We start from the raw sequence: 12,729 nt of genomic DNA on the forward strand, positions 1-12,729 counted from the left end.
TCTGTGATTCAACAGTCTTGCACAATCACAGTGCTCACCATAGCACATACCCTCCCCAATGTCTATCACCCAGCCACCCCATCCCTCCCACCCCCAACCACTCCAGTAACACTCAGTTTGTTCCTGAGATTAAGAATTCCTCATATCAGTGAGGTCATATGATACATGTCTTTCTCTGATTGACTTATTTCACTAAGCATAACACCCTCCAGTTCCATCCACGTCGTTGCAAATGGCAAGATCTCATTCCTTTTGATGGCTGCATAATATTCCATTGTGTATATAGACCACATCTTCTTTATCCATTCATCTGTCGATGGACATCTTGGCTCTTTCCACAGTTTGGCTATTGTGGACAGGAGTAGACTTTTATTATAATAAAAAGATACAAATTGGAATTAGTCAAAGATACAAGTAATTGGAAGCAGGAGGGTGGACCCTGAGAGGGTTCTAAACGTGACGCTTCTGTGTCCTCAGGATGCACCGCTTCCCAGCATCTCTAGATGAATACGCACAAGTATTGCCAACCCGGGAAGTTCATCCAAGCTTTAGTGGCCTGAGTTTTTATTGAGGCTTCATTACCTAGGCATGATTGATTGAATAATTGCCCACATGGTTGAACTTAATCTCCAGGCTCCTTCTCCTCCCTGGAGGTCAGGCTGTCACATGGCCTAAAGCCCCAACCACAAATCACATGGTTGGTCTGTCAGATAGGGCTGGCCCCACCCTGACTCATCTTGTTAGCAGAAAGGAAGGGCCAACCTTGAATAACAAAGACACTCCTCTTGCTGTGAAAATTGCAAGTTTAGGGATTACCTCCCAGGAGCCCAAAGGGCAGATCTCTCTTTAGGTGAGGCCTTCTTACTACGCACTGTGGTGGTGCAGTTCGACTGGATGAAAGTAAGTCTGAAAACAGGAAAATCAATTAAGTGGTCGCTGCAAAAATCTAAGGAAGAGAACATGATAGCCAAGACCAAGGAAGAGGAGAGAGGATGGGAAGTAGAGGGGTTTTGATACATGAAGAATAGAATGTCAGTACTTGGTGGTTGACTGGATATAAGGAGGTTGAGGGATGGGGAGGAGACAGGGACTATGGGCAGGTGTCTGGCCTGGGCAAAGAGCTGGTTTAGGGCTGCTGTTTGCCAGTATCTCTGGCTTCTTGTTTTCCTGATCAATCAGCCTAGCGCAATGCTTGGCACATAGTAAACATTCAGCAAATATCTGTTGAATAAAAAAAATGAATGAATGGACCCATCTTCCAGCAAAAGAGGACGTGCCTGGATTCAGACTGCTGCAAGAGTGCAAGCCACGCTCAACAAATATTCACTGACCCCTTCTGAAATAGGGCCACAAGGTAGCTCATGCATCCTCAGCAACTAGACATTTTTACCTTCCATGTGGGACGTGTCCCAGGATTGCTTAGGGGTGTGTGTGTGTGTGTGTGTGTGTGTGTGTGTGTGTACGGGTATGTGTGTAATAAGGGGAGGTTCTATGCGAGTTGTGAATTTTATTGTTGAGTTGAAAGCCAGACACACATCCTACTGTATTGGAGAGACTTGAAGAGGGCTATGTGTTTGCCTGGAATAGAACAGGGCTGAGTGTTGAGAGGAACTTTCTTTCCTCTCTCTTCATGTTTCCATATGGAGGGAGTTGGATTAGGGTAACACTCTTGGCTTCTCTCTGCCTTCCTCTTTTCTCCTTTGTCATTTAACTGCTTAGTGAGCTTGGGAAAAGGGGCTGAGGGTACCTGGCTCAGTCCCTCCCTGACTCTCTCTTAGAGGCTGGCTGCCTCTGGAGAGTGTAGATTGTCATTGGCTTCAGCTGAGCGCTCAGCTTAGTGGGGCAGGGCCCTCAGCGGGGAGCCTGCAGGGATGCAGCTCTGCCTGCACCTGGGAAGGCAAGTGTGCCTCATTCTGGAAGCAGGGTTGGGAAGTCCTCTCTTACTGTGTACCTAAGTCACACTTCCTGGGTCAGCTTTAGTGTTACTCAGTTCGTGGAAGAGAGATGGTCTTTCTTTCTAGTTCTCCCCAACACAGGGCTCTCAGCAGAAGGGCAGAAGTCTGAGGCCAACTTGCCATGGCCTATACCCCGTACTCTGCCCTGATCCCCTGGGTTCTGGTGTTACGGCTCCCTTACAGCCTGAGTTCCTGTCTTCGCTTGGGCCGCCATAACAAAATACTGGGCAGCTTAACCACAGAGATGTGTTTTCTCACAGCTCTGGAGGCTGGAAGCTTAAGATGAGTGTGCCATTGGGGTTGCTTTCTGGTGAGGCCTCCCTTCCTGGCTCGCAGACAACATCTTCTCGCTGGGTCCTCTTCGCATGACCTCTTTTCTGTGCACGTGTAAACAGACAGAAAGGTTTCCAGTCGCTCTTCCTCTTCTTATTGGACCCCAGTCCTATGGAATCAGGGCCCCACTCTGATTCAATGACTTCATTGAACCTTAATTACCTCCTGAAAGGCTCTATCTCCAAATACAGTCATATTGGGGGTTAGGATTTCAACATAGGGATTTTGGTGGGGGTGTGAGGGGGAATGCAACAGTCCATAACACTATCCCTTCAAAGAGCTTTCGCATTGTCTTTCATGATTAGGATATAGTTATACAGTCTGCGTTGTGATAAAGTTAAGAATTCTGGATTATAATTTCAGACTGGTTTTAAGAACCATGAACCTGGCGTTCAATAATTGCCTGTTGATGCCTTCAGAAATATGACACTTGGGTTTTGTGTAATATCGCCATTGGTGGACTTTGGGCATGACACCAAAGGACATGGATGATAGATCAGTCCTTTAGACGATAGTATCAGCTGCACCCAGGTGCATCTGGGGAATTTTCCAGCGCTAACCAGCAGGTGCTCTTTGTTACGTCATAAAAATCTTTCAAGTCCTGATGATTTAAAGCTGGGGGCAAAGGTCACCTTTGAACATTATTCCTATCTTTTTCTGATGTCATTCCTGAAAAGTTCATGCTGCTCATTATCGGTTGTTATGGTGATAAATTGGGTGAGTTTCTGAACTGGGAGAAAATACTACTAAGTGGAAGGAGGGGCTTAAATATTTAAAGCTATAAAATGGAGGCAAAATTATTATTTTGATCCAGGCTTTAGAAGTCATCCCATCTTCTCCCACGATATTGGCTGGCAATGCAATGTTGATATATCTCCAAAGAATTTGCTAGCCACTCTGGGCAGCATCCTCTCTACTGGGAGGCCACAGCCTTGGAATGAGAGCACCACTGCTGGTCACAGACAGCCCATGTCTATCCTGGGAGCCAGATTTATGGGAGGTCTTAGAGGTGCCAGGTGATGGAAGCAAGCCCATGGACCGCAGAGCAGGTAGAACTTTGAATTCTACTTCTGGCTTCTCTGAGCCACTGTTTTCTGTTCTGTAAAATGGGAACGACAACACCACACAATACTGTTGTCAGGACCAAACAAGATGGTGTACGTAGGTGTGTGCCATGCCTTGCTGACGTGAACATGTGGGACTCCTTCTCTCAAACCAACCCGATCCCATCAGGAACTACCAGGCGTGGTGCCATCGATGATGTTCATTTTCTCTACGAGACCTGCTCTGACCTCCAGAACCCAGTGGAGAGTCTCTTCCAGACTTGCCACCTTATCACCTGCCAAGGATCATATCCTGTTTGCTGGGTGTGCCTTTTGGCACAAAGCACTTGCTCAAAAAATAGGGATCGGCTGATACCTCACCTACTTTTGTCTCCTCAAAATTGTCCTAGGGTTATGAGATAGCTGAACTCAGCCTCCATGAGGTCGTCACTACAAAGTAACAACATGTTTATTCTTTTATCTGTTTATCTAGCAGCCCTGCCATGACTCACACATCCCAATGAGGACTCCTGCCTTATAAGGAAGCACTTTGAAGGCTATTATTCCAAGGAGCCTGTCACCTCTCAAAGCATTTTTAGAACTCCTGCTTTGAATCAGTGCCAGTGTCAGGATGGTGAATCCTCACACCTCCTGGGAACAATTATTTTTGGAAACAATGGAAGTCATGGTGGCCAAGTTTGGTAAGTCTGGTCCTCCAGGGGGTGGGTGGGTGTGGAGAAGGAGGCATGGTGGACTGATAATCAGTTAATATTTAAATGGGCATTTCCAATGGGTCAAGCACTTTGCATCCACTGTCTTATGTGATTCTTAAAAACATTTCTGTGAGGCAGGTGCTATTATCACCCCCACTTTACAGACAAGGAATCTGAGGCACAGAGTGCAAAACACATTTTCTACAGGAATATCGTTGCTTTTTCTCCCCCTGTTACTAAGCTAGTGTTAGGGGGCCCGGAAGCAGGCAGGACAGACATCCTTGAGTGACCTTTCTCACCCCAGCAGAAATGAGGAACAGGGACGCCTTATCTAAAGACAACAAAGCCAAGAACAGTGACATTTGAACTGGTGGGGGCAGGGAAGGTACGAGAATGCAGGAACCCTGGGGGAGCAGGAAAAGGAAAGTCCCCGCCAGCACCTGGAGGACTCCTCTGGGAGAGATCGGAGAAGAGGGGAGAGGGCTGGTCCAGGATTGGGGACCCAGGAGCAGAGGGGAAGATGGTCACCAGAATTCCTAGCGGAAGGAATTCCTTTTGTGCCTCTCTTTTTTACTTTTTTAAAACTCGTATTCATGTTTGCTGACTCTGAGAGGAGCTCAAGTTCGTTGTGGAGAACTTGGAACATATAGAGGAGTATGAAGAAGATAAAAATGATCTGTAGGTGACCCCTCCTCCCCAGGATCTCAGGCCTTGCTAAGATGCATGCTGAGCCCATCAGCACGACTGAGGTTATTTATAAGCTCCCTTCTTCTCATCCACCCACTCCCCTCTCTGCTTGGGCTAGGGAGGCCTTGAGCCAGGACATTCCCTTGCAGCCCACACAGGCTGCTATATAAAGCCCTGCTCTTCTAGGGGCTGGATCAGGACGTCCCTTATCGCTCTGCAGCAGGGTTCTGATAACGCGCCCAGTTGGCAGGTGCTCTGAGCCGGGCCAGTGGACTCTGGTAGCTGCCACCGGGGCCTCCAGCCCCCATGTGGTCGTCTGTTCTGGTTGCCGCTGAGACCTGGCCAAGGACACCAACTGAAGCCTTCAGCATGGGAAGTCGTTTGCTCATTTTGTTAGAGGGCAGTTGCCAGACAGCTGAGTTGAATTCGACGGGCTTGGCACGAGTGATGGGTGTGTCCGGCACATGCAAGCGCCATGGTCAGTAGCCCCCTCCTGCAGCAGCTGTGCCTAACCCCACTCTCTCAGCCCCCGCCCTGATTTCCCTCTCCTTTCTCTTCATTAGTGCTTGGCTCAGAATTTTCTTCATCCATATGGCTTCTGCAGGCAAAGGCCTTCCATGGCTGGTGGCCTGCTGTGTCTCAGTCCCAGAATTCCGGGCTGGACTTCTCCCTAATCGACAGTGGACTATAGCAGATGTACTCTCTCCGCCTGGAAAGTAAGTTTTGCCAAAGGAGGTAGAACCATCTTATTGCTACAAGCTGGGGCAGAGGGGAGACAGGAAGCCCTCCTGAAAAAATGCATAGGCTTTTGTTAGAAGGCGGGGGAGGGACTGTAAAGTATTCCCCAAACTGAGAAGGCAGTTTGAGACTGAAAAATGAAGGAGGCCACACAATACAGTTTACACACAGTTTTGTTTGGGGTAACTTACTGATGGGGGGCGGGGATCAGGCAGGTGGTGATCCACTTGCAGAGTTATTCTCCACAAAGTCTGGACCTCAATCTACAAATTTTATAGAACAAGGGACTCTGCAGAAGGGCACTGTGGTGAGACCAAAGGGTTCGCATGCACCTAATAGACGTCTAACATTTAATCAGATCTTGCGGCACCACCTGTGTATCAGGAAGGGGAGACACTGTGTGATCTTTAACAAACTTACAGAGGGCCAAAGCAAGCTGCCCTCCATCTCAGCCTTGGAAGGCATTTCTAAGTTATGTATAGTAATCTCCTAGGGACCCTGGAACACATAGCCTGCCCGGGGGGGTTGGGGGGTGAGTGGGGGGTGGAGTTGGGGAGGGATCAGTGAGTAGATGTGAACAAGATAAAGAGTTAAAGTTGGCTTTAACTACAGCTTTCCTATAGCTTTAAATCAGACACAACCAGCATGAAATCCTAGCTCCTTTGCTTAAAAGGAGGTGTGATGTTAAGCAACATTATATATATATATATATATATATATATATATACCCTTTGAGGCTTATTTCTCATCTTTAAGATGTAGAGTATGATATCTCTAAGAACTCATGCAAAAATTAAATAAGATGACATGTATAAGACACTGGAAACATTTTAGTTGGCATTATGGTAGCGATTATAATTTTTGTTAATAATATTTTGATTTATGATCATTTGGATAAGAGAGAAGTGGTGACTTTTTTTCCCCCTTTTGGATTCAACAGGGGAACTCTTTTTTTTTTTTTTTTTTAAAGATTGTATTTATTTATTTGACAGAGAGAGACAGTGAGAGCAGGAACACAAGCAGGGGGAGTGGGAGAGGGAGAAGCAGGCTTCCCACTGAGCGGGGAGCCCGATGTGGGACTCGATCCCAGGACCCTGGGATCATGACCTGAGCCGAAGGCAGATGCTTAATGACTGAGCCACCCAGGCGCCCTCAACAGGGGAGCTCTTGACCTTGGTTATTAAGAGACTCATTTAGGCAAAAAGGTATGTGTTTCCATTGATATTTAAGTGAATTTTTCAAGTTCTGAGAGAACCCTTTCAAAGCAACATCTGGGCCCCAAGGAGGTCCTGGTTCACATTTGTCTTGACCTATGAGAATCAGATCAACCTTATACAAAAGGGCAAGTCAGTGTACTCATGGCTTAGTCAAAATTTAGTAGCAAAACATCCCTGCCATAAGCTACAAGGGACTTCAAGATGGAATGATTATATATGAAATGAAAATAGTAAAAACATTACTTATCTGAACTTAGGAGATACAACTAGAACAGCGTCCAGAGAAGAATGCATAGTGAGATTTTATGTGTCAACTTGCATAGACCACAGTGTGCCCAGATATTTGGTCAAACATTATTCTAAGTGTTTCTGTAGGGTGTTTCTGGGTGAGGTTAACACATGAATTGGCAGACTGAGCAAAGCAGATTGTTCTTCCCGATATGGGTGGGCCCCATCCAATCTGTTGAAGGCTTGAATAGAATAAAAAGACTAAGCAAGAATTCTTTCTCTCTGCCTGCCTATCTTTGAGTGGGGACATCATCCTTTCCTGCCTTTGAACTTGGACTTGGATTGGAACTTACATCACCGTCCCTCCTGGGGCTCCAGCTTGCTGTCTGACGATCTTGGGGGACTTTTTAGCCTCCATAATTGCATGTGCCAATTCCTTAGAATAAATTTCTTTATATATCCTAGAGATTCTGTGTCTCTAGAGAACCCTGACTAATACATAGTCTTATAATGAATTAATAAAAAATTAAACAGGAATGAAAAATGAAATAAGCATCCAACTGAAGTAGTTAGAAAAAAGGCAATAAACCTAAGGAAAGCAGAAGGAAGAAATTAATAAATGTTAAAGCAGAAATCAATAAATTATACAACAAAAAAGTTTTATAATTAATAAATTATAACAAGTAACTCACAAATAAACTTAAAGCTAATTCTTTTAAAAAACACGATTTATAGGGGTGCCTGGGTGGCTCAGTCGGTTAAGCATCTGCCTTCGGCTCAGGTCATGATCCGAGGGTCCTGGGATCGAGTCCCACATCTGGCTCTCTGCTCAATGGGGAGCCTGCTTCTCCCTCTGCCTGCTAGTCCCCCTGCTTGTGCTCTCTCTCTCTCTCTGTCAAATAAATAAATAAATAAAACAAAAAAACCCACGATTTATAAATTGTTGGCTAACCTTGTCAAGAGAAAAGAAGGAAAATGGCACAAAAAAGAAGGGCTAAGGGGAAAATAACCACAGGTGGATGGAATTAAAAGAAACCTTAGAGACTATTTTTCTCAACTCCATGTAAATACATTTAAAAAACTTGTGTTGTAAAAAAATGAACATTACTCAAAGAGATATCTAGCTTTTGTCCTTGGCTCCTGGGACATAATCTCTAGGACCTTGGAATGTCCTGCCTGATAAGAATGTCCTACTTTACCTGGGGGCCTCAGGCCCCACCAAACAGTTTAACAATGTGATTTAGGATGGGAGCTTTGGGCTGCATGCTCTTCACTCTAGCTCTGCTCTGCTCTAAAGGTCAGCCACATGGACAGTCAGTAATGTCTGTGTGGTTGAGCTCCAGTAGAAACCCTGGACACTCAGGTGAGTTTCCCCAGCTGTCAGTCCTCTGTATGTTTGCATGTTGTTGCTAGGGAGAGTAGTGCTGGCCATGGGTCCACCAGAAGAGCTGGAAACTCAGTGCTTGGAAGTTTCCTGGACTCTGCCTGGTGCATCTCTTCCCTTGGCTGGCGTTAATCCACATCCTTTCACCGTAACGAACTGTAACCGTGAGCACAACAGCTTCCAGTGAGTTCTGTGAGTCTTTCTATAAATTGTTAAACCTAAGCATGGTCTTGGGAACCCCCTAAGTTTGAAAAACCTGACATATTGGATACTTTCCTGAAAAAGTATAATTCTGCCAAACTGAATCAACAACCAATGTTAGTTTCTCCTTAGTTAACCTATAAGTGAATAGAAATCCCAAAAAAACCGATAGTTCACATGGAAAAAGAAGGTGAAAAGTGAATGGAAAGCTAGCCCTATAAGTTCTAATGCATATCGTAAAACTATAATAATTAAAATAGTGTAGGACATCTTGCAGTTGGAACAAAATAGGAACTCCAGAAATAGACCAAAACCTATTGGGAATTTAACTTATGAAAATGATGGCATTTCAAATCATTGGGAAAAAAAGATGAATTATTCAGTAAATAGTGTTGAGACAACTGAGTAGCCATCTGGAAAAAAATTAAGTTGGCTTCATACCTAACTTCTTATATCAGGATACATACCCGGAGAGATCAGTGATTTAAATTTTTTAAAATGCTAGAAGATACTGTGGGAGATTAAGAAGTAATCTAATGACTATTTTGGAATGCGGGAGAACTTTCAAAGTATGCCATAAGACACAAAAGTCATAAAGAAAACAGACGATAACTTCTATTGCATTAAAGATTCTGTATGGAGGGACACCTGGATGGCTCAGTTGGTTAAGCATCCAACTCTTGATTTTGGCTCAGGGTCGTGAGATTGGGCTCTGCACTGGGCATGGATCCTGCTTCAGATTCTCACTCTTGGAGTGCCTGGGTGGCTCAGTTGGTCAAGCCTCTTCCTTTCTGCCCGGATCATGATCCCGGAGTTCCTGCTCAGTGGGGAGTCTGCTTCTGCTCCTCCCCCTGCTCCTTCTCTATCTCACTCACTCTCTCTCAAATACATAAAAAAAATCTTAAAAATAAAAAGTTCTCCCTCTCCCTCTGCCCCCCCCCGCCAAATTACGTATGGAAAACCAGCAAGAGCAAATTCTACAGAGTAATGCCAAACCAGGAAAAATATGGTGACATTCCTAATACATAAAGACCTTTTACTAATCAATAAGAAGAATGACTGGGTAATAAGAAAATAGCAAAAGATATGAACAGAAAGTTCACAGAAAAGGAAACATAAATGATTTATAAATGTATAAAAAGATGCTTCACATTACTCATATTAAGAGATACAAAATAAAACTATAGAGAAATAGCATTTACTGTTTTTCACTTACCAAATCAACAAAGATAAAACATTTGTTTGTGCACTCTGCTGGTACAAGCATGGGGAACAGAAAGTCTTATATGTTGCTTATGGCATATTGAATCTGTGCAAGCTTTATGGATTGCAAAAAGTGACAAACGCACATACCCGTTGACTAACATTCTACTTGTAGGAATTTATCCTAATCACTTTCGAACAAAAGAAAGTATGTACAAAGTTATTCACTGCAGCATTGTTTGTAAGAGTAAAATATGGGAACCCGCCAAAATGTCCATCAAAAAAAGGATCGTCCAAATAAATTATGGTGCACTGAGCCAATGAAATATTATGCAACCCTAAAGTAGACCAAGGAAACTCTTTATGTACTAATGGGGGGATGAGCTACAGATCCACTTGAAAGTGAAAAAAATAAGGTGCAGAATAGTATGTGCAAAACAGTGTGCTATCATTTCTGTAAAACAGGAAAGAAAACAATATCCATTACAGCGAGAGCTAAGACGTTGTTTAACCTCACCCTCGTCCTATGCGGCAGGTACTATGATTACATCCTGCTGTGCAGATGGGGGTAACTGGGGCACAGAGAGGCTGCCCGACGTCATGGACCAGTTAGTACCGGGCAGTGCTGGGTCTCAAACGCAGGGAGTCTGGCTCCAGAGTTTGCATTCTTCCCACATGCCATGTTCTTTTGTATGGATACATGGGCATATTTGCTTATAATATCCATAAACTATCTCTGGTGGCTAAGGGAGAGGTGTGGGAGGGTGTATTTCACTGTATTCCCTTTCTGTACATGTGGCTATTGGACCATGTCAAGTATTACCTACTAATACGTTTAAAGCAAACGTTTCTGACTGGGAGCAGAGCTCAGGGGAAGGGATATATTGCCCAAGACCCAGGTTCCCCGAGGCAGATGTAAAGTCCTGTCCTGGGCACCAAGGACTGAGTGTCTCTGCCTGCCAAGCTGGGGAAACCACATGGCCTCAGGCCGGCTCTGATCTGCTCATGGGGCCCTCAGAACGGTGGTAGGTAGAGGTGAGGGCTGAACCAGCCCGCCGCCTCATGCGGAGTTCAGGTCCAAGACCACAGAGCTGGGCATCAGGTGGGCATCAGGCTGGGCCCTCTGCTTGTGATCTGAGGCGAGACATGTCTTCCCACGGGCCTCCTCCTACAGATGTTCGCTTGCTTTCTCTTCCCCCTCCCGACCCCAGGGCTATCAGCTCAGTCTGGCTGGGCTTGCTTGACAGCCTCAGGGCAGTGGGATGGGGCAAGGTCTATTTTTGCTGATGCAGATAATGTGTTTCTGCACAGGAAAGTATTCTTGGGGCTAGAGGTGGTGCTGCGCAGAGGAGGACCTTCAGGCTTTCAAGTGCTTGGACTTGGCCCAGCTCTGGGTGAGTGGCCCGCATAGCCGTGCTGGACATCACCACCAGGGGCTGGAGCCGCTCACCCAGAGAAGATCCCCTCTCTCTGCCTGTCCCCTTTTGTTCGCCTGGGCACAGCCTGAGGCCGTGAGATGGGAGAGTGTCAAGGGGCAAGAGACCACCCCTCCCCGTGGCTGGCCTCCCCCTCAGGCTGTGATGAAGGAGCCGGAATACCCTCAACAAGCCGGCAGCAGTGGCAACAGGCACACGACCATGAGGACCGAAAACTCCCCCGCCACTGTGATTGCAACAACCACACGGTACGATCACACAACGAACAACAGCAATGAGTTGCTGGAGCAACCACACCATCTGTACAATCATGCAACGCCCACACACCACAGCGACCTGCAGCAATCACTGCGTCCGTGGCCAGTGAGCCAATATGTACCATGCTCTGATTTAAGAGCGGGAAGGGAGGTGTGCGAAGCCTCCTGCCACAGATCCGTGAAGGCCCAGGAGGCTGGAGAGCCCCTCGGGCCTCTGGGCGGGAATGGGTTGGCAGGAAGTTGGATCAGGTGAGTTGGGTTTATGGCCTTGCCCTCTTCTCTAAGGGGAGGTGTGGTCCCTTGAAGACTTCCGAGCCACTTTGGCTCTAAGCCCTAGAGGAGAGGGCATCTTTCTCACTACCCTTTCTGAGGCTTGTTTTCCTTCCCTGGGGACATCCTGTGATGCTCAGCGCTGAGCTCTGAGCATAAATGGTACTCTCTGGTTAGAGGGGATGGGACCAAGCAGCAGGCTTTCCTGTCATTCCAGTGTCCTATTTGCTCTGGTGCATCACAAGAAGGAGTGGGCTTCAGGCCTTCTGAAAACCACTCTCCAAAAGGGGGATGGGGTCAGCAAGTTGTTGACCAGACCCCCTGAGTACTATCAGCACAAGCCCATAGAAAGTCTCTGTTCTATGCAGCCCAGCACAGTGAAAGGCAAGCTCTGAGACCCCCAGGGACTAACTGTGTATGTGAGGAGACAGGTCTGTGCACAGAGAAACTATCCAAACTCTCAAGGCAGCTGATGCCCCGAGCCGGTGGCCCGAGAAAGCCACAGGAGAGCCTGGGGAGGGGCACGCTGATGCTTGGGGCTCTCAGGAAGGCTTCCTGGAGAAGGTGGAGCTTGATCCAGCTCTAAAGGAAGGATTCCACTCACTCAATAGAGAGAGAGAGAGGGTGTTCCAGGAAGGGGAACAACATGAGTGAAAACCCAGAGGCCTTCCAAGGTCTGGTGGAGTCACTGAGTCGTGGGGGTTAGGAAGGCAGGAAGGAAGACATAGGATGGCGGAGGGGGTCGGAGGCTGGAGGAGAGCATCTTGGAATGCAGGGTCCTGTGGGCAGTGGACACCACTGAAGGTTTTTCGGAGAGATGGGCCACAACGTATGTAGGGCAAGGTCGCAGGATGATTTTTTGGTTACCCTGTGTGGGACTGAGCAGTAGGATTCTGAGGGTGTTGTGGGGGGGGTGGGGGGGGGAACAGGCCAAGTGAGAGGCTGGGACTTGGACTCAGTGTCCCCAGTGGGAGCCAAAGGTAGGGAGGGGGTGGGCAGGAATAGACGGGCTCTGACGACAGCTTGGATTCGGGGAGGGTGAATCAAGGATGGTGGCTCCAAGC

At 46.7% G+C, this 12,729-nt stretch overlaps 1 long non-coding RNA gene across 1 annotated transcript; it reads left to right on the forward strand.

Moving 5' to 3' along the window:
- Nucleotides 1-761: 761 nt before the first annotated feature.
- Nucleotides 762-11,757, forward strand: LOC114222882 (uncharacterized). Its single transcript, XR_003612031.2, has 3 exons — nt 762-900; nt 3,825-4,032; nt 11,014-11,757. It is a non-coding gene; the product is annotated as an uncharacterized LOC114222882 (long non-coding RNA).
- The last annotated feature ends 972 nt before the right edge of the window (nt 11,758-12,729 follow it).

Source organism: Eumetopias jubatus, unplaced genomic scaffold (assembly GCF_037043125.1).
Source record: "Eumetopias jubatus isolate StellerSeaLion01/CBP00866 unplaced genomic scaffold, mEumJub1_p1.0 scaffold_12, whole genome shotgun sequence".
Taxonomy (NCBI): Eukaryota; Metazoa; Chordata; class Mammalia; order Carnivora; family Otariidae; genus Eumetopias; species Eumetopias jubatus.